We start from the raw sequence: 20,256 nt of genomic DNA, 5'->3' as shown, positions 1-20,256 counted from the left end.
TTTTACAGTATCTAACTCATTGGCTGCCATTAATGGCGCTAGACGTCCAATTCAATTTGAAACCCTTGTTCAACAGCAGACGGGATTTTCAGCCAACATAGCAGTTTCCTGAGCAATTTTAGATTTTATTCTTATTTCAGAAATGTTAATCAGAATACCATATATAGACTAATAAAAGCTTAAAAAAAAACAAAAAAAACATAGTTTAACTTAACCCTTTGACCCAGAACGGATCGTTTGTAAAGGTTTCACATAGGGCTGCGATTATTTTAATAGTCGAATAAACTATCAACTAGTTAATTTGAATAATCGAGTAATCAGATTAGCAACATCTAATGCGCCACAGAATAAATTATAGGCGATGTAAAACAAAGCTAGCTAAGATTGCACTTTCAAAAGAGCATTAAATGCAAATATGAAAAAGAAAAACCTGAGTGTTTCTTCAAATTATGCAAAAATGCACTTTCATTTAAAAATATCATGAAAAAAATAAAATACCTAAACTTAGCATCAAACGGTGTATAAATGAAGATGTAAGTACAAGAGAACAATTGGCTAATGTTAGGTTTTGTGTTTGTTTTCTCCTTGTGTGACTTGTCTCTGTAATTGCCCATTGATTTCACCTGTTGTGCCTGCTCCTAGTGTATCCTAAGATCTGCACTCCTGTGCTCACCTGTTCCTCGTTGTCTCGTTACCCCTTGTCTGCGTGCGTGTGTATATAAGCTCCCATTTTCTTTTCACTCCTTGTTGCGTCATCGTCAAGGTCTATGTCAATGCCCATGTGCTCGTCAGCGTTTGTTCTCCACAGTTTTCGCCATCCAAGCCCTTGTGTTCCTCAGTAAGTTTTTGATGCCCTGTCTTTTGTTAGTAACAGTTTTGTTTGCTCTTTGTTTTTTTTTTGGCTTTCATTATATCATTTTTTGCACTGTTGGTCTGCATCACCTCTTTCCCTGCAATTGGGTCCACACACCACCTGCCTGCCCGAATTCCTGACAGAATGACGCAACAAGGAGTGAAAAGAAAATTTGAGCTTATTTACACACACGCAGACAACGGGTAACGAGACAACGAGGAACAGGTGAGCACAGGAGGATGCAGGTTGGAGGATACACTAGGAGCAGGTACAACAGGTGAAATCAATGGGCAATTACAGAGACAAGTCACACTAGGAGAAACAACACAAAACCTAACAGCTAACTTTTATAGCAAAAATCCGCTAGCTTAAATGCTATAAAATGCTATTACAATGCTGTTAACAAATCATTCAAACACACATTCCCACAAGAAAATGGCTAAATATACCTATAAACTAAATTGCGAATGCATAGAAAAAAAATACATTAGCTCAGACAAAAACTTATCTTATACTGGTCTTAACAGGGAGCAGCAGATTTAGCCATGTTAAATGTGTTATATTTAGGGCTGTCAAAATTATCGCGTGAATGAATGGTCATTAATTTTTTTAATTAATCCTGTTAAAATATTTGACGCAATTAACGCACAAATGCCCCGCTCAAAGAGATTAAAATGACAGCACAGTGAGAGGTGTACTTGTTGTGTTTTTTTTGGAGTTTTGCTGCCCTCTGCTGGCGCTTGGGTGCGACTGATTTTATAGGCTTCAGCACCCATGAGCGTTGTTTAAGTAATTATTGACATCAACAATGGCGGGCTATTTGTTTATTTTTTGATTGAAATTTTTACAAATTTTATTAAAACGAAAACATTAAGTGGGGTTTTAATATAACATTTCTATAACTTGTACTAACATTTATCTTTTAAGAACTACAAGTCTTTCCATCCATGGATCGCCTTAACAGAATGTTAATAATGGTAATGCCATCTTGTTGATTTATTGTTATAATAAAGAAATACAGTACTTATGTGCTGTATGTTGAATGTATATATCCATCTTGTGTCTTATCTTTCCATTCCAACAATAATGTACAGAAAAATATGGCATATTTTAGAGATGGTTTGCATTGCGATTAATTGCGATTAATTACGATTAATTAATTTTTAAGCTGTAATTAACTCGATTAAAAATTGTAATCGTTTGACACCCCTAGTTATATTATATTATCATTATTATTATGTATTATATATTATATCCACTGTTGCCACTAGAGGGTAGTGTATCCACCCAACTCAATAAAACTAAATGCAAACACTTTCAAAATAATCTATTACAATTACACTAATTAAACGAATACTCAGACGTTTTTTTTCTAATCGAATTACTCGAGTTAATCGATTAATCGTTGCAGCACTAGTTTCACATGACGCAAAATGATTTGAGTGCAAAGAGAAAGTATATGCACTTGGAGGAAGATGATGGTGATGAGAGGCTTGACAACTGGCATAATAAAGCACGCTAAGTGTAAGCAGCCAGATTTACGGGGCCTTTACCCCAAAGCCGAAAGCGCCATTATTTTCCCGCCCAAAACGTTAATGTCACGCAGGGCGGTCATAAATACATCATTGCGTTAATTTAAGGGTTTACAATGGAGAAACCCGCAGCATTGTTCTCCCCGCTGAGGGGAAAGAAAGTGTTGGAATAATGGGAATTTTTATGAACGTGTGGTTAGTTGGGATGCATGATGACACACTTATGGCCTTGCGGTGTTCACACAAGTCGTTTCTAACCTATGAAAAACAAATAGGCGTGAGTAAAGCTGCACTTCAAATGAATTGGTCGTACAGTGCCGTCAATGAGCAAATAATCAGGAATCGTGAATTGTGGTTGAAGTAGACAAAGTTTTTAAACGGCCAAAATTAAACCAGAGGAACACAGGGAATGTCGAAAAACGGATTCAGCTCCACGTAGATGAGACTCCGGGATTTTCTGTGCTGTGCGTGGTTGTGTGAACTCCTGGAAGCGCCTATATATTGGAAGTGGAATGTTCTGAACAGCGTCCAGCTTTAAAGTCCCAGTGTGGATCGCCATACGGGTAGATCAGTAGATGCAAATCACTTTTGTAACCAGAGAAGGGTCATCTGACCCTAATCAGCATATATTTTGTGAGCACTGAGGTCCTCATTATTCACACTTGCAAAACCACAGGGTTGGATTGCTCCAATTAGCATCTTTGGTGTTTGCTGGGCAGGGCTGCCTTGGCTAGTTAGACAGTGGACCGCTCAGGCAGGCAGTCGGGCGGACAACCTTTTTACACATTCCAAAAGCTGCACTTTGCCAAAAGTATATTTTAGCAATAATTTATGAGACAATATAGCGCCTACTAAAATTTGTTGCTCCTCTTGCCATCCCTGAAGGCTGGTTGATGGGTGCACAGGTGGCCCGGGGGACCACCCTGGGTCCCAGGGTGGGAGGACAATGGCTACTTTGCTGGCCCCCCCTCCCACCCCTGCTTGCCCTCCCTCCCCGGGCTGGCTGGGTGGGGGCCGTGGCCCTGGGTTGGTGTCTCTGCTCGTCTGCGTGGCTGTCGCGCGCCTGGTGGGGCTCGTGTGCGGCTGGATGTGATGGGGCACGCTCGGGTGGGGGGTCCCGGTCCCGGGATTGGCGATGGGGCGGCGTACAGTCGGTCGCCAACAGGTTTACACTCACAAGGGATTCACACGATTACTGGGTTCTAGATCACAGAGCTGATTTGTGTACTCTCTACCCCTTTCAATCATTTAGACAAATGATTGTTCTGACAAATTTTGCAACCCATCAAAAATTGCAACGGTGCGGTTCTGCGAATGCACGTAGCGTTAAACATAGCCGCAAAATGCGCAAATGCAGCGATTCCAAAGTAAACACTACAAACTTTCTTTAAAAAAGGAATATTAACTTACGTTTGATCATGGAAGGACTTGTAGAAAAGTTCTCCTTAGATACATCCTGCCATGTAAACTGCACACAAAAACTGTACAACGCTCTCACCATTAACGATTTCGACTTGTCGGTAAGCATTAATTAAGAAGCCCGCTTCACGAAGATACGAATTTGGAAATTGTAGCAAGGTTTTCAGTGCTCTCGTAGCAATGTCAGGATATTCCGGCATGACTTTATTCCAGAACCTCGGTAGAGTTGTCTCAAATGTACGTTTATTAATGTCGCCGTTATTTGCGATCTCTACAAGTTGATCTTCCTGTTGCACAGACATGCTCGAATCACTCGGTTTATTCACAAACGGGTCACGAATCCACTCCTTCGTAGTTCGTGGGTCTTCCAGGTTGTAGGCTTGCCGTAAAAATATCTCCAAAAATGTCTGTTTTCCAGTCATCTTCGCTCGTGTGGGGGCTAATTATTTCCGGGAACAAATATTCTGCGCCCGCGGACTAATAATACGTTATTATCGAGGACACGCGCACATAGATATATTATATACACAAACAAGATGTACTGCTAGCAGTCCAATCAATGGATTTCTATGACGACCTTCTAATCTATCCCGTAGTATTATATCTAGAGTAGACAGGGATACTGGTGTGTTAAGCAGGGGCACAGGGTCAATTCGGCCAGAATGCGGTCATTATTAAATTATTATTTATGTGCGGCCCGTTAGCAAATGCGCTGCGGACCGGTACCGGTCCGTGGCCCGGCAGATGGGGACCCCTGATGTAAAGTCCTCGGTGGCGTGTCTGCACAGTCTGCAAGCACACACATACGCGCAAAAAAAGTGTAGTCAAAAAGGGCACTTTGGTGGTGTTTGCAATTGGGGTCCGTGCTTTTTTCTATTTGCAAAATGTTTGGACTTTGCATTTCGCCTGACACCTCTTCAACCAATTCAATTAACAGTTGAACAAAGAGTGAAAAGAAAATGGGAGCTTATATACGCACACGCAGACAAGGGGTAACGAGACAACGAGGAAAAGGTGAGCACAGGAGGATGCAGGTTGGAGGATACCCTAGGAGCAGGTACAACAGGTGAAATCAATGGGCAATTACAGAGACAAGTCACACTAGGAGAAAACAAACACAAAACCTAACAGCTAACTTGTATAGCAAAAATCCGCTAGCTTAAATGCTATTACAATGCTGTTAACAAATCATTCAAACACACATTCCCACAAGAAAATTGCAAAATATACCTATAAACTAAATTGCGAATGCATAAAAAAAAACATTAGCTCGAACAAAAACGTATCTTATACTGGTCTTAACAGGGAGCAGCAGATTTAGCCATGTTAAATGTGTTATATTATATCCACTGTTGCCACTAGAGGGTAGTGTATCCACCCAACTCAATAAACCAATATAACCAAACCAATATAAACCAATTCATTTAACAGTTTCAGGTCAGTTTGACTGACTAAAAATTGAAGTTTAACCCTGATCACATGTCAGACAGTAAGGGTGGAAAAAAAGACTTATGATTTCATGATTGCATTCTGGAAGAAGGATGGGATATTTCATTGTTTTGACAAGCGTCATTTCAGGGAATAGCAGCGGATGCTACAAATCAAAGAGCTTGTTTTTTTTTGGGTTGCTCTTTTTTTTTTAACTCCCACATCAATATCAATTTGTGTCAGGATATCAGGTGATTGTACTTTAGCCGGGGATTATTTGTTTCCTTTATCTGGTGATCCTGTTCTAATTTCAAACATGTGCTCGTTTGTTACTGCTGAGCTCCGCTTTAATCATTCACAACAGTTTAACCTGATGCTTTAACAGCGCGTGCGTGCGCGCGAGTCTTGTGTCAGCAGATGTGATGGCTATGCCAGCAGTCATTTAACGGAAAGGTCAGGATTGTAATTATATCAAAGGGTCTCGTGTTTTGTGTGTGCGGTTCCCTTTTTAGGCTTCCACTGTAAAGGAACTGTCATGATCATGATTAATGTGAAAGGGAAGATTTCCACTCACACAAACGCGCTTTGCTTCTCCTTTGTCTCAGGGGTGTCCAAACTTTTCTCTCCGAGGGCCGCTTTCAGCTTTTGAAATTCTTACTTTCGTTTGTTTAGCAGAGGATCGAATCCATAGGATCCGGTAAAAAAAGATTGGGTTTTTAATAGGTAGGTTTTTAATACGATCATGTTTTTTTGCTCCCGATCGGTTTAGTTTGAGTATCTGCCGATCCCGATATTTCCCGATCCGATTGCTTTTTTTTTTTTGCTCCCTATTCAATTCCAATCATTCCCGATAATTTTTCCCGATCATATACATTAATGCAATGCATTAAGAAAAAAATGAACAAAACTCGGACGAGTTGTTTATTATGACAATAAATCCTCAAGATGGCATTTACATTATTAATATTCTTTCTGTGAGAGGGATCCACGGATAGAAAGACTTGTAATTCTTAAAGGATAAATGTGACTTTGTACATTGTGACTAAATATTGCCATCTAGTGTATTTGTTGAGCTTTCAGTAAATGATACTGTAGCCATTTAACTGTTCTGCCCAAATGCATGATGGGAAGTGCAACCATGACTGTGCGTAGTGGCACCAATTGATATATCTTCTCTGCGTTGGGAAGTAACATCGGCTGTTAAGGATAAAATCAACCACTACCATTCTTCCCCACATTGCTTCCCAAGATATTTACAATTGTTGAGAGAGGGATTTTAAGGCTTTAGCCAATTAAAAAGAGGCTCCAAAGACTGCCAAAATTTTCTCTACTCATATTACGCTGCCTGTTAGTTCTATATGTAGGTAAAACGGCGCCATTATAGCTTGAACGCGACAATGCGTGAGTGGGTCGTGCAGCGCATGCGTTAATTGCATTAAATATTTTAACGTGATTAATTAAAAAAAAATTAATTACCGCCGTTTACGTGATAAATTTAATAGCCCTACTTTAAGCCAAAACTAAAGACTCTGGATGAACGTAAGACATTTTGTCTGTAACGTTAAATACAATTAGAAAACGATTTAATTAATGTCCGATATTTTTTTGCCGATTCCGATAATTTGAAAATGACGTGATCGGACCCGCGGGACATCTTTAGTTTTTAATTTTCTGTAAGGATAGAATAGACCCTCCCATTATTAAGTCCATTATTTCCATTATGTTCAGAGTTACATTTATCCCTTGTCGCCTGCTGTATGTGCCAGTCCACCCCCCCCCCCAAACGCATGTTTGATTGGTGAATGACCCCCCGCCACACAGACCGACACGCACACTCACACAGCCTTAACAGATCCACGTCGACAACATGCCGCCTTCTCCGCCCCCTTTAAAAAAGCAGGAATATTAGAAGTTTTTTTTCGGCCAGCAGCAGCCACTGTAAGTAATGTAAAAAGAGGTCAATGTTGTGGAGGAGGGGAACACGCCAATAACTTTTCTACTGAAAGTCCAACCTGCATCGGAGTTAGCATAACATTAAACTGTGTGAACTTGCTAACCTATAAAACTCAAGTAAAAAAAACTGTTTATAGAGAAGTGTCCTCCTGTATGCGTTTTCTTCTGTTAATGTTAATTCAACTGTGCATTTAGTGCATTTATTCACGAATTAAAATGTATTTTCTACCTCATTCATTTAAAGTATTTTTATTTGCAGCCTATGCAGACATTTTTACCCCCCCCCCCACAAATGTTGTCTGATCTTTGTCAAAATCGCACAGATGAAAATACAGTGTCTGCTTCAACTAAAACCACCGAAACATTTATAGGTTTTCATATTTTAATAAGGATAGTATGCAAACATTGATAGAAGGGGGAAAATAAGTCAGTGAACCATTACATTTAATATTTTTTGCCCCCCCTTGATAACAATCACTTCAACCAGACACTTCCTGTAGCTGCAGATCAGTCTGGCACATTGATCAGGACTAATCTTGGCCCATTCTTCTCTACAAAATTCCTGTAGTTCAGCCATATTTGTGTCAAATTTGTTGGGCGGCGGCTTATAGTCAGGTGCGCCTTATAGTGCGAAAATTATGGTACTTATCCCCCCCCCATGTTATTGTTTGCATGCAATGCTCATTAAAATATGAAAAACTTAAATGTTTGGGTGGTTTTAGTTAAAGCAGACAGTTTTTACATCTGTGTGATTTTGACAGAGATCAGATCACATTTGATGGTGATTATATTATGCAGACATGTGAGAAATTCCAAAAGGTTCAGATACTTTTTCATACCACCGTATGTCATCCTAGCTCTAGTGCAATGGCAAGACTGCTCAAAGTTTACCAATCTTGAACCTTTCTTTTTGTTGTTGAACAGATTTGGTTCTACAGAGGTGCCACTGCAGGGTATGTGAGGGAATATAGCTAATTCAAATATGCCAACAGTAAAGAAATAATGTTGTTTCCTAGCAATAATAGCCTTTCACAAGGGGTTGTTGTATGGAAGAAAAATGTTACATTGGTGGTTGGGAAACGTGGGAGGCAGGGATACCAAGGCAATAACTTAAATATTTAATCATTTGGAGAACTAAAGAAACATAAAGATTTTGTTTTTTTGTGGGGAGGTTTGTTTTTTTTACCCTGGAGGAAAAAGGGAAAAAATGGCATAGGAGACTTAACTAGTGAACTTTGTTCTTCAAGTAGTTTGACCAATGAGTACATTATTTATCATCATCAATTGGATTGGATTTGATTATTTAATAATTGATCATTTAGGAAACAAATTAAAATATTTCTATCACAAACTTGTATTAGGAATATTGAATGGATTTAAAAAAACACTTGCGGCAGTCATCCTTTACTAATTTTCCTCAAAATCGGCAGAAAAAAGCAAGTTGCCCGCTTGTGCTGGTGTTTCTCCTCTATCATTTTCAGCACATTAACTATTGATAATCTGTGGAAAAGCATCGCATTCAGAAATAAAATTACTGTCTAAATGTATTCAGAGGCCGCTCATAAAGCTGTAATTATACACATTACTTTGAATATGAAATGCTGTCTGACAGTTATTGTCAGAGGCTATAATAAAAGTCATGAATCTCCTCAACTGTTGGGGGCAACACATATGTAATCTTGGGATTTTGCTACTTCTTACTACGACTAGGTTTTTTCGATTCGGCTGTAGGATTGGGGGTAGTGTTTAATCAGTCAAATAATTTGAATATTTTCGGAAGTGGGTAGAGTAGCCAAAAATTGTACTCAAGTATTTGTTCTCGGTGGCGTTCCCGTATTTTCCACACTATGGGACGCACCTAAAAGCCTCCAATTTTCTCAAAAGTAGACAGTGCACCCTATATTTCGATGCACCTTATATATGGGTTAATATTGGTTAATCATGACATTGCATTATTTTTAGCCCAGCTCTATCTAGTGGATGGATAACGCAACCCCAACTACGACTACTACTATTACTAGTACTCCGCCTTATAATGTGGTACGCTCAACACATAAATAGGCCATTAACTCAAGGTGCGCCTTATACTCCTATGCGCCTTATAGTGCGGAAAATACGGTACTTCAAAATATTACTCAAGTACAAGTTAAAAGTAGTCATCCAAACAATTTACTCAAGTACAAGTAAAAATGTATTTGATGAAAAAACTACTACTAAAAAGTAGTGAGTAATTCTTTATAATGTCCTCAGCACAAGATCATCTATATGAACTGTTATCAGGGTTTCCCCTACAAATAAAACATTGTGGCGCACCCTTGTTTTTTTTTTTTTTTTTAACAGATTTAAAGATACTGTTATGACAAAGCAGGCAAAGCCGATGGGGATCAAAGTGCAACCACGAAACAGATGTAGAGTGAAAGGATTTTATTAAGGAAGGGCAAGGTGTTGACCGGCTGGCGGCTGATTGTTCAACGGCTGTGGTTGTGGGTTCGAGGGCTTTGCTGGGTGGAGGAGCTGAGGGCAAAAATATAACAAGGTAACACTTCAAAAATCAACAGTTCACAAAAGATTGAGGCTTAGTCGACCAAAGTACCACTGGTAACAGGTGGAATCATCTGGCACCATTTGATCATTGTCCATCCATCCATCCATCCATCCATCCATCCATCCATCCATCCATCCATCCATCCATCCATCCATCCATCCATCCATCCATCCATCCATCCATCCATCCATCCATCCATCCATCCATCCATCCATCCATCCATCCATCCATCCATCCATCCATCCATCCATCCATCCATCCATCCATCCATCCATCCATCGTAAAAGTTCCCTAGTGCCAATATTGGTTGCAAATAGTGTTTCAAAGCCTTTTTCCAGCCTTCAAAATGGAGTCAGTACAAGGGGTTAAGACTAAGGTGGACTAAGGAGTTTGGCCTTTTGGCCGGGTTGTCGGATTTTCGCCGACGTGGTTCGTTGGGGCTGTGCCAGTGCTGATCCGGCGGTTCCACTGGCGTGATTCCGGCAATCTGGCCAAAAAGACAGATTCCTTCACTCTTCTGTTTGTCCTATCAATGAGTATGCCTTTTGTCCACGTGACGTGACTCTGAAAGTTCAGTTGGCACAGTGTGAATGCTGAACTGTTTCAAAAATTTGCAAGTGTGACCTTGGTCCTGTTGGTCTTGTGTGAAAGTTCCCTAGTGCCAGTATTGGTCGCAAATAGTGTTTCGAAGCCTTTTTCCAGCTTTCGAAATGGAGTCAGTACAAGGGGTTAAGACTAAGGCGAACGTGCAGAGTTTGGCCTTTTGGCCGGGTTGTCGGATTTTCGTGGACCTGGGTTGTTGGGGCTGCGCCAGTGGGGGTCCGGCGGTTTGGCTGGCATGATTCCGGCAATTTGGCTAAAAAGTCAGATTCCTTAACACTTCTATTTGTCCAATCAATGAGTACGCCCTTTGTCGACATGATGCTACTTGGAAAGTTCGGTTGGCACAGTGTGAATGCTGACCTGTTTCAACAACTCATTTGCAAGTGTGACCCTGGTCCTGTTGGTCAATTGTGAAAGTTCCCTAGTGCCAATATTGGTTGCAAATAGTGTTTCGAGGCCTTTTTCCAGCTTTCAAAATGGAGTCAGGACAAGGGGTTTAGACCAAGGTGAACGCACGGAGTTTGGCCTTTTTACCGGGTTGTCGGGGTTCCGCCATCCTGGGTCGTTGGAGCTGTGCCAGCGCGGGTCCGGCGTGATTCTGGCAATCTGGCTAAAAGGTCAGATTCCTTCACTCTTCTATTTGTCCAATCAATGAGTACGCCTTTTGTCCACGTGATGCTACTTGGAAAGTTCGGTTGGGACAGCGTGAATCCTGAACTGTTTTAACAACTCATTTGCAAGTGTGACCCTGGTCCTGTTGGTCAATTGTGAAAGTTCCCTACTGCCAATTTGGTTGCAAATAGTGTTTCAAAGCCTTTTTCCAGCTTTCAAAATGGAGTCAGGACAAGTGGTTAAGACTAAGGTGAACGCGTGGAGTTTAGCCTTTTGGCCGGGTTGTCGGGGTTCCGCCTGCCTGGGTCATTGGAGCTGTGCCAGTGCGGGTCCGGCGTGATTCTGGCAATCTGGCTAAAATGTCAGATTCCTTCACTCTTCTATTTGTCCAATCAATGAGTACGACTCTTGTCCACGTGATAAGCGGCATGGAAAATGAATGAATGAATGCTACTCTGAAAGGTCGGTTGGCACAGTGTGAATGCTGACCTGTTTCAACAACTCATTTGCAAGTGTGACCCTGGTCCTGTTGGTCAATTGTGAAAGTTCCGTAGTGCCAATTTTGGTTCTGATATCTTCTTTTAGCTTTGGATTCTGATACATTTGAAATATCCTCTTTTTTTGTGTGTGTGTGTGTGTGTGATGGGGGGGCATAGTTTTGACAAGACTGACATTTTCCTATAACTCGACATCCCTGCATGCACTCAGCACTGACGGGCAAATATGACGATCCAATCAACACAAATGCAGGCTGATTTAAATCAAAAGAAAAACATGGCACGACCCCAGATTATGTTAAATGTGTCGCTGTGCGTAAAGTCCATTCTGTCATCAACTAAATCACATGCAACAGTGCATTCAATCTGTTAAGAGTAAACATACAATTTAGCATTTGCTGTTGGGGCCCTGTCTGTTGAACGCTTTCCTTTTTCCACTTCCTCTCCCTCTGAGGTCTCTTAAGTGTAAGTGTGCATGTGATTCATCAATCTGCACGTATAGTATCATTTGCCTCATGGCTGGCAGCCAATGAAGGGTATAAAATCCAGCTAGCTGGAGCTCGGAGGAGAGATCATTTAGAATCAAAGGAGGACTTTGTTAATTTGATTAGGCGGCATTGGATTATTTCCAATCAAATGAGATTTCATTACGAGACACAATTAAATTGAACATTGAAAAAGAGCGAGGTTGGGGGACAGTCATATTGGGTGAAGATAAGAGGAGCGTCATTATAATGATGGTGGAATGATCATCAGTTAGGAATAAAAAACCTATTGAACATTAAAATAAAATAAAATGCTTAATCAGAACCATATGCAATTTTCAATCCTTGAAAAAAAATCTTCATGATTCCATACAGAAGCAATAGATGTGATTAGGTGTGTATTTCACTAGTAACATAATGGTCCCAAACTGCCCCCGTTTTGACAACTCAGCCATTTTCTGACACGTTGAAGGACGCTGCTAAGTAAAAATAACCGTGAAATAAAATCAGGAGTGTTGTGCCTCCATTATGATAATGGCTGTAAAGGAAGTTGTTGACTCTGGAATTATTCAGATGAAGCAAGAGAAGACCCGTTGTTGTACTTTACAAAGATGTATAACAATGCAAACTTATTAGGATAAAATCAATTATTAAAATTGTTTTATCGCCATATAATAGTGAGCCTTGAATGGCAAATAGTATTGGAAGGTGCTCGTAGGTTCCCGCCCCTGCGAAATACGTATGGTTACGAATGTTCCTACGCTGGTGACATAACCAGAATTTCCGCTTAAGTCGGAATTAACCGTTTAAGCACCCATAAATACCCCTTAAATCCCAAAATAACTTTAATCAACCTTCACCATCAGCCGATAAAGACGCGTCACACCAGCACCAGCGACTCTCTGATGAAGGCGGAATTGTTTGCCGAAACATATCAGGTAATTAAAACCTATAACTATTGTCTCGGATGAAAGAAAAATTCAACTTAAAGTCAACATTGTTGAAAAAAAAAATAAATAAATAAAAAGTCAGGCGTCATAAAGTCGAAATCACGTAAGTCGGGTACATCGGAACCCGGGACTACCTGTATATCTGTACACTCAAGTACAATAACACGTTACAGAAAAAAAAAAAAAAAAAAGTTCCTGGCTTGTAATCAGTTGTTGCTTGGGTCCAAACTAAATAAAAAAGTGCCACTAAAAAGGAAAAAGGTTGGTTTTGCTAAAATTAGAGGCTATATTCAAAATTTCCCATTTTACATCCTAGTTATGCAGAAACGATTTGTTAAATGTCTTTTCTTCATGTTTCAGGTCAAACTAAGTCTATAAAATATGGAGGATAATGTACATACCGTCTATATAAGCATACATATATAAAACCGCAAAGTAGCCCCCCCGTCCCCCAAATATACATATACAGTATATCTATATATATTGGTGTTTTCCATGTATTTATTCAGATTTAAAGTATAATTTAAAAAAAACGTATGTGTACATTATATATATATATATGTAATATATATATACATATTTTTAGGGCTGCAGCTTTCGATTATTTTAGTAGTTGATTAATCGATGAAGTAGTTTGAATAATCGGAAAAGGAACATGAAAAATTAAAATACCTGAGCCGAGCCTCAAACGGTATTAAAAATAAATAAATGAGGATCTATGTACAACAAAAGAACAATTGGCTAACTAACATGGCAAAAGTCCGCTAGCTTAAATGCTATAAAATGCTAACGTTTTTTTTTTTTTTTTTCCCAATGCTCTGAACAAATGGTTCAGACTCATATTCCCACAAAAAACGGCTATATATACATCTAAACTAAATTACAAATGCATTAAAAACCATTAGCCCAAAGAAAAACTTGGCTTACATTGGTCTTAACAGGGAGCAGTTGGATTCAGCCATGTGAAATGAGGCAGACCAGAGGGCAATGTATCCACCTAATCAATAAACTAAATGTAAACACTTTCAAAATAAAACATTACAAAGCCACTTTAATTAAACGAATACTCGAGGCAACAAAATTTAATTCGAATATTTTTTTCTAATCGAATACTCGAGTTAATCAATTAATCGTTGCAGCACTAATATATATGTGTATATATATGTATATATATATATATATATATATATATATATATACATACAGTGGGGAGAACAAGCATTTGATACACTACCAATGGGTTTTCCCATTGGCAGTGTATCAAATACTTCTTCTCCCCACTGTATATATACAGTATATGGCGGAAAACACAGACAAGACTGAAAAAGCAGCTTCTGCTCTTGCACCTCTTTAAAATAAACTGCTGTATTTCAAGCTAAAAAAACTTGTGTTTAATAGAACAATATGTCTATATGCTGCCATAGCAGATTCGTGGCACACTAAGCCTCCGAACTATTTTTAATTTGTCCGTTTTACCCTGAAAACCCCCGTTTACAGACGTCGCACAATCACTTTTGTTTCAACCTAGACATAAAAAGAAGGTAAGTAATCGTATATTATTCAAAATGTCTGTCAATTTGAGCTTAGAATCATTAATATATGTCTAATATTTAGTTTTAAACAAAAAAAAAACTAAGAAAAAATATTCACTCGCATATTTTAAACTTTTAAACAAATTATGTCACTAAGAAAAAATTAGCGTAGTCATGGATAACTACCGCATAACTATCGCTTCATTGTATTTTTTTGTTACTGTCACATTTTCCCCGATATGTTAGATGATAATCGATCCTAACAAAAAAAAAAAAATTGAAAAATAACGTTTAAAAGGGTAACTATATGAGAAAGAAAATCTCAACCACTCCTTGTTGTCTGCGATTTCTGCATCGAGACCCTTGTAATATCACAATGTTTCACCCATAAAATCCCCCCCAAAATCTGGCTGTAGCCATTCACAGTTGTGTCTTGACACTCGGTGATACATGCTACATGGAGTTTGCGGATCAAAACAAGGTATGTAAATCTCGTTAAAATTGTGGCATCTTTATTTCTGCTCTCGCGTGCTCTCGCCTCCAGTTAGGGTTTAGCTGTTTAAAAAAAAAAAAAAAAAAAAAAAAAGAAATGCCCTCCTGTTCAAAAATTTTCTTCCCCCAGAAAATTGAGATTTTAAGCTTTCCAATGATGTATCACACATGCATATCGGACAATTTTGAAAGTTGGCTCAATTGGGGGTCTCAGAGCGGAACTTCAAGTCACCTGAGTGTTTTCTGCCATATATACTGGGTATGTATATTAATAGATGATTTGAAGCACTTCAAATGTAATAATTATTATACGTTTTAAACATGTTACTGTCCCACCGAATTTTTTTAAAGAAAAAAAAAAGGTGCCCTCTCCATTTTAAAACAGTAGGAAAATGTCTGTATTAAATGCTTTATTGAGTGTGTCCACTTAAATCTGCTCAAGCTGCTCACTTACACGCAATGAGTTGCCACAGCAACTTTTTAACAAGCTAAACAATGATTGACACATGCAGCGCTTTGATGTTTCGGCTTCCAAGCGTCTCTGGCAAGATCAAACCTTAATGTCTGTCAATCATCGTTAACTTTAATAAGCAACTCCAGTGCACTGCTAGACCAAAAAAAGCAACAGAATAGAGAGGGAGACTACGTGATCGCATCGGGACAGATCATCTGTATTTATCTATTAATTTTTTAATTGGGGAAAAAAAAAAAAACGCAATGGACTGAAGGTGTGAAGTAGTGACTGTACAAACAAAACACAATGGGATACAAAAGGCAAAGTCCAAAGAAAACTTGGGAGTAGGCTACTAAGAAAACTGGGAAACAAGATAGCTTAGTGTTATGCAGACAAATCCGGGCATGGAAGCAGAACATGAGGAGAATGCTGGGATGGACACTCGAATAGACAATGATACTGCAAGAACACACAGCACATGGGGCATCTTAATTACAGACAAGGGGTAAAAAGACAATGAGAAACAGGTGGTTGACACAAGAGACAGTTGATTGGTCAACACACAAGGGGTAGGCCACAACAGGTGAAATCAATGGGTAATCGCATGGACGAGACACACTAAAGCACATACTTAACAAAACTCAACACAAGGCATGACAACAATAGTAAAGAAAAGTGGCAAATAGATTTTCAAAATCGGGACATTTTTTATGTCAATGCGACAAACTACTTAGAACCTTATATGAAAATATGTGTTACATGGTGTAATCGCATGAAATAAAACTTACCGATGGACATCATCCCTCAGCTAACTCTAGCTCAAACCTCCTCTTTTTGCTGTGCCTAAGTCTTGATTATGCATGTTTTCTTTTTGTGAAAAGCTGCTCAGAGAGCGATTTATCACAAGCCCATATTGCGCCGGCCTAGTGAATGAGGTTATATTTCATAATGGCATTCCGTAAGACAATGCTATTGTTCTGGTGGTGCAGGTACTCCATAGACAGGTAAAATTGCTTTCATTTTTTACCCTGCTCATTTTTTTTTTTTAAAAAGTATTTATGTATTTCACTTTATTTTAGTCATTATTCTACCAATGATTTTGTTGACAGTACATTAAGTGGACATTTGTAAATGATATCTGAATTTCATCTTAGATAAGGTTTATGTTGTATTTCTGAAATTCACATTTCATATATTTAATGTACTTCTTTTAAAAATCCGAATAACATCCATCCATCCATCATCTACTGCTTAATCCGGGGTCGGATCGCAGGGGCTTTAGCAGGGAAGCTGGCACAGCTCCAACGACCCTGGTCGGCGAAACCGACAACCCGGCCAAAAGGCCAAACTCTGCGTTTTCACATTTGTCTTAACCCCTTGTACTGACTCCATTTTGAAAGCTGGAAAAAGCCTTCGAAACACAAGTTGGCAATTGAGTCAGGTCGACAGCGATCAAACGGCAAGGTAGAACAGGAACTGAGCCAGGCGAGGATGCAGACTGGTTGCAGGGTCGCCATATCAGAAGTCAATAAAAAATTCCTGAAAAAAAATGACAACGATTAGTTGAACGTTCAGTCTTTGTGAAGGCTCTTGCGGGGCAGGCCGTGGGCAGGAAAAGGGGTGTGTTTGGGTCTTCTTCTGTTGCAAATTTGGGCGTTCAAGTTCATGTGTCACAGTTGCTGGGTCATGGTTAATGAGGCAACTGAGATGGGAGGTTGGGCGCGCCTCACTGTCTGAGAGGCGCTGAGCTATCAAACTTGGAGTTCTTTTTGTTAGCGGGTGTAGTGGTAGCATAGGACGTCCCGCCATTTGTTCTGGACTGTCTTGAAGAGCTAATTGTGGGATTTGGTGTTGCAGACGTTGGCTTGTAAATGTCTTGCCTATCACCTAGTCAGCATCAATCTTGCTCAGTCAGCTGCATGACGCACGCGTTGGGCTTCCGTGGTCAGAAGGTGTCATGTATCTCTTATGCACTATGTCAAATATATTCTGCTTGTTTTCCTTAAACTATGGTATAAATGCTATTTATTCAATATTGGGTACTTTAGAGTAATACAAACAGTCAAACAGTAAATACGAGAAAAGATACTATTCCTTCAGTAGGAACGTAGGATCGACTGGTAAATCGAGAGTTTGGCCTTTTGGCTCAGCTCCTTCTTCACCACTACGGACTGGTGCAGAGTCCGCATCACTGCAGACGCTGCACCGATCCGCCTGTCGACCGCCCGCTCTCGCCTGTCCTCACTCGTGAACAAAACCCCAAGATACCTGAACTCCTCCAATTGGGGCAGGATCTCATCCCCGACCCGAAGAGGGCACGCCACCCATGGCCTCTGATTTGGAGTTACTGATCTTCATCCTGACTGCTTCACACTCTGTTGCGAACTGCTCCATTGAGAGTTGGAAGTCAATGGCTTGATGACAACAGCACCAGATCATCTGCAAAAAGCAGAGATGCAATGCTGAGGCCACCAAATCGAACACCCTCCACACTTCGGCTGCGCCTAGAAATTTTGTCCATAAAACTTATGAACAAAATCGGTGACAAAGGGCCATCCTTGGCGAAGTCCAACCCTCACTGGGAACGGATTCGACTTACAAACTCTGGGACTGGTCGTACAAGGACCGAAAAACCCTTACCAAGGGGCTCGATGTTAAGTTTTGTGTTGGTTTTTTCCTAGTGTGACTTGTCCCTGTGATTGCCCATTGATTTCACCTGTTGTACCTCCTAGTGTATCCTCCAATCTGCATCCTCCTGTGCTCACCTGTTCCTCGTAGTGTCGTTACCCCTCGTCTCTGTGTGTGTATATAAGCTCCCAATTTCTTTTCACTCCTTGTTGCATCACTGTCTATGTCTATGTCATTGTCAATTTCAAGTCCTGTCCAAGCCCTCGTGTACCAGTCCCTCTGTTTAAGTAAGTTTTGGTTTGAACATTGCCTTTTTGATCCCCAGTTCTTTTGGTTGTACTTTGTGCTTTTGGTTAGTTGTTATTAAAACGTTTTTTGAGTTCACATCCACCTGCCTTGCTGCTTTTTGTTTCCCCGCAATTGGGTCCACACCACCTGCTTGCCGTGTATTCCTGACACTCGATACCCCGTACTCCCGAAGCACCTCCCATCTGAATAACAACTTTGTTGTTTTTTATATACAGTCCCTGACAAAAGTCTTGTCGCCTATCTATTTTGTAGAAACAATTGCTAATTACCTGACTTTTAATTATTCAATTGGTTTCAGAAATGGCTCATATGAAAGCTAAGACCCTCCCGAATGATGTTGAATGTACAAAAATATATTTGTTTCACTGAAAAAAAGATTTATCATTTAATGAAGACAAACGTTTTGTCGTCTACAGAAAGTAGTGTGAAAATTGAACAAAAAATATACTAAAATATGTTACATAACATAAGCGAATTAAGTAGTGGTGCTGTGAGATCCAAATTTAATATTTTGTATGACTTCCATGGGCTTGAAGGACTGCATCTATGCAGTCCGGCAAGGATTCATACAGTTTATTGATGCATACCTCCCAGAGTTCATCGACATTCTTGGGTTTCGTCTTCCGTGCTTCCTCTCTCATCCTAACCCCAGACATGCTCAATGATGTTCATGTCTGTTGACTGGGCTGGCCAGTCCTGGAGGATCTTGATCTTCTTTGCCTTGAGGAACTCTGAGGTAGAGATTGAAGTATGTGATGGAGCACCATCCTGCTGCAGAATTTGTCCCTTTTTATGGTGAGGAATGTAAGAGGCAGCAAAGATTTGTTGATATTTCAGACTATATATGTTGCCTTCCACCCTGCAGATTTCTCGCACACCCCCATACCGGATGTAACCCCAGACCATGATTTTGCCACCACCAAACTTCACTGTTTTCTGAGTGACTCTCAGATCCATGTGAGCTCCAGTAGGTCTCCTGCAATATTTGCGGCGACTGTGGTGTAATTCAATGGAAGATTCATCTGAAAAATCCACCTTTTGCCACTTTTCCAGCGTCCATCCTTTTGACAGGCTGTGGGCCTTGGAAAATGCCACACATTTTTTTAATTGTCTGCACCCTGAGAGATTTGCAGATCTGCAGGGTGCGACAGGACTTTTGTCAGGGACTGTACAGTACAGCAATAAATATGTTTTGAGAAAATATATTTGGAAATAGATCTTTTTTAGTTATCTCGTATGCAGTTTAAGGGTTCCGGTTAAGAATTTGGGTGGTTCACCAAGCGCTCCGGTCATTTCTGCCCATCGCTTTGGTCATTTGCTAACCTTTTCACAAGCCAGACCCTCAGTATCTTACTCTTTTCCCACTCAGCATCTGTTTAGCCTTTTGATTGCCTGCATGCTCTCTGGAGAGGGCACTTATCTCTGAGGCTGTTGTCTGTGGACTTGGTTTGTTATCCCACAGGGCCCATTGTTCGACAGCCCGGGTAGGTCAATGGCCCTTGCCGACCAGCTAAAACAATCAGCGTACACTCAATAGTTGAGCTATTAAGATGTGGAGTGGCAATAACCGGCAGAGTCGAGATACTCCAGTCTATCTAGGAGGGGATAGATGCAAAGGACTGAAGACCTGTAAAAATCAATAGCCTCTTTTGACGTTTAGGGTTGGGAAGAGAGGAGAAATTAGAAGTGAAATTGCTCATTGCGATTCTTTCTTGATTAGCGGTAATTGAGAACAGATCTGTTTAAGAAAAAAAGAAATTTTACAGAACCTTCAACCCATACCTCTTTCAGAGTTGTAGTGATTGATTTTCCAAATTGTAAAATGTACGAGCCCGTGCAAGAATATGCGATCTCATCAGTTTCCCTATTAAAACCTCTTAAATATAATATTACTCACACATAATTGCTTGACGTAATATTAATAACTAAAGGTCCTTTACTGTTTTTTTTTTTTTTTTTTGGTT

General features: G+C 40.0%; 1 protein-coding gene across 9 annotated transcripts in view; it reads left to right on the top strand.

The window, feature by feature from the left end:
- Positions 1-20,256, top strand: part of rbfox3a (RNA binding fox-1 homolog 3a) — a 597,184-nt gene that overhangs the window by 136,979 nt on the left and 439,949 nt on the right. The window lies entirely within an intron of this gene.

The sequence above is a fragment of the Corythoichthys intestinalis genome, chromosome 21 (genome assembly GCF_030265065.1).
Source record: "Corythoichthys intestinalis isolate RoL2023-P3 chromosome 21, ASM3026506v1, whole genome shotgun sequence".
In the NCBI taxonomy this organism is placed as follows: domain Eukaryota; kingdom Metazoa; phylum Chordata; class Actinopteri; order Syngnathiformes; family Syngnathidae; genus Corythoichthys; species Corythoichthys intestinalis.
This window is presented reverse-complemented; position numbering and strand designations above follow the sequence as displayed.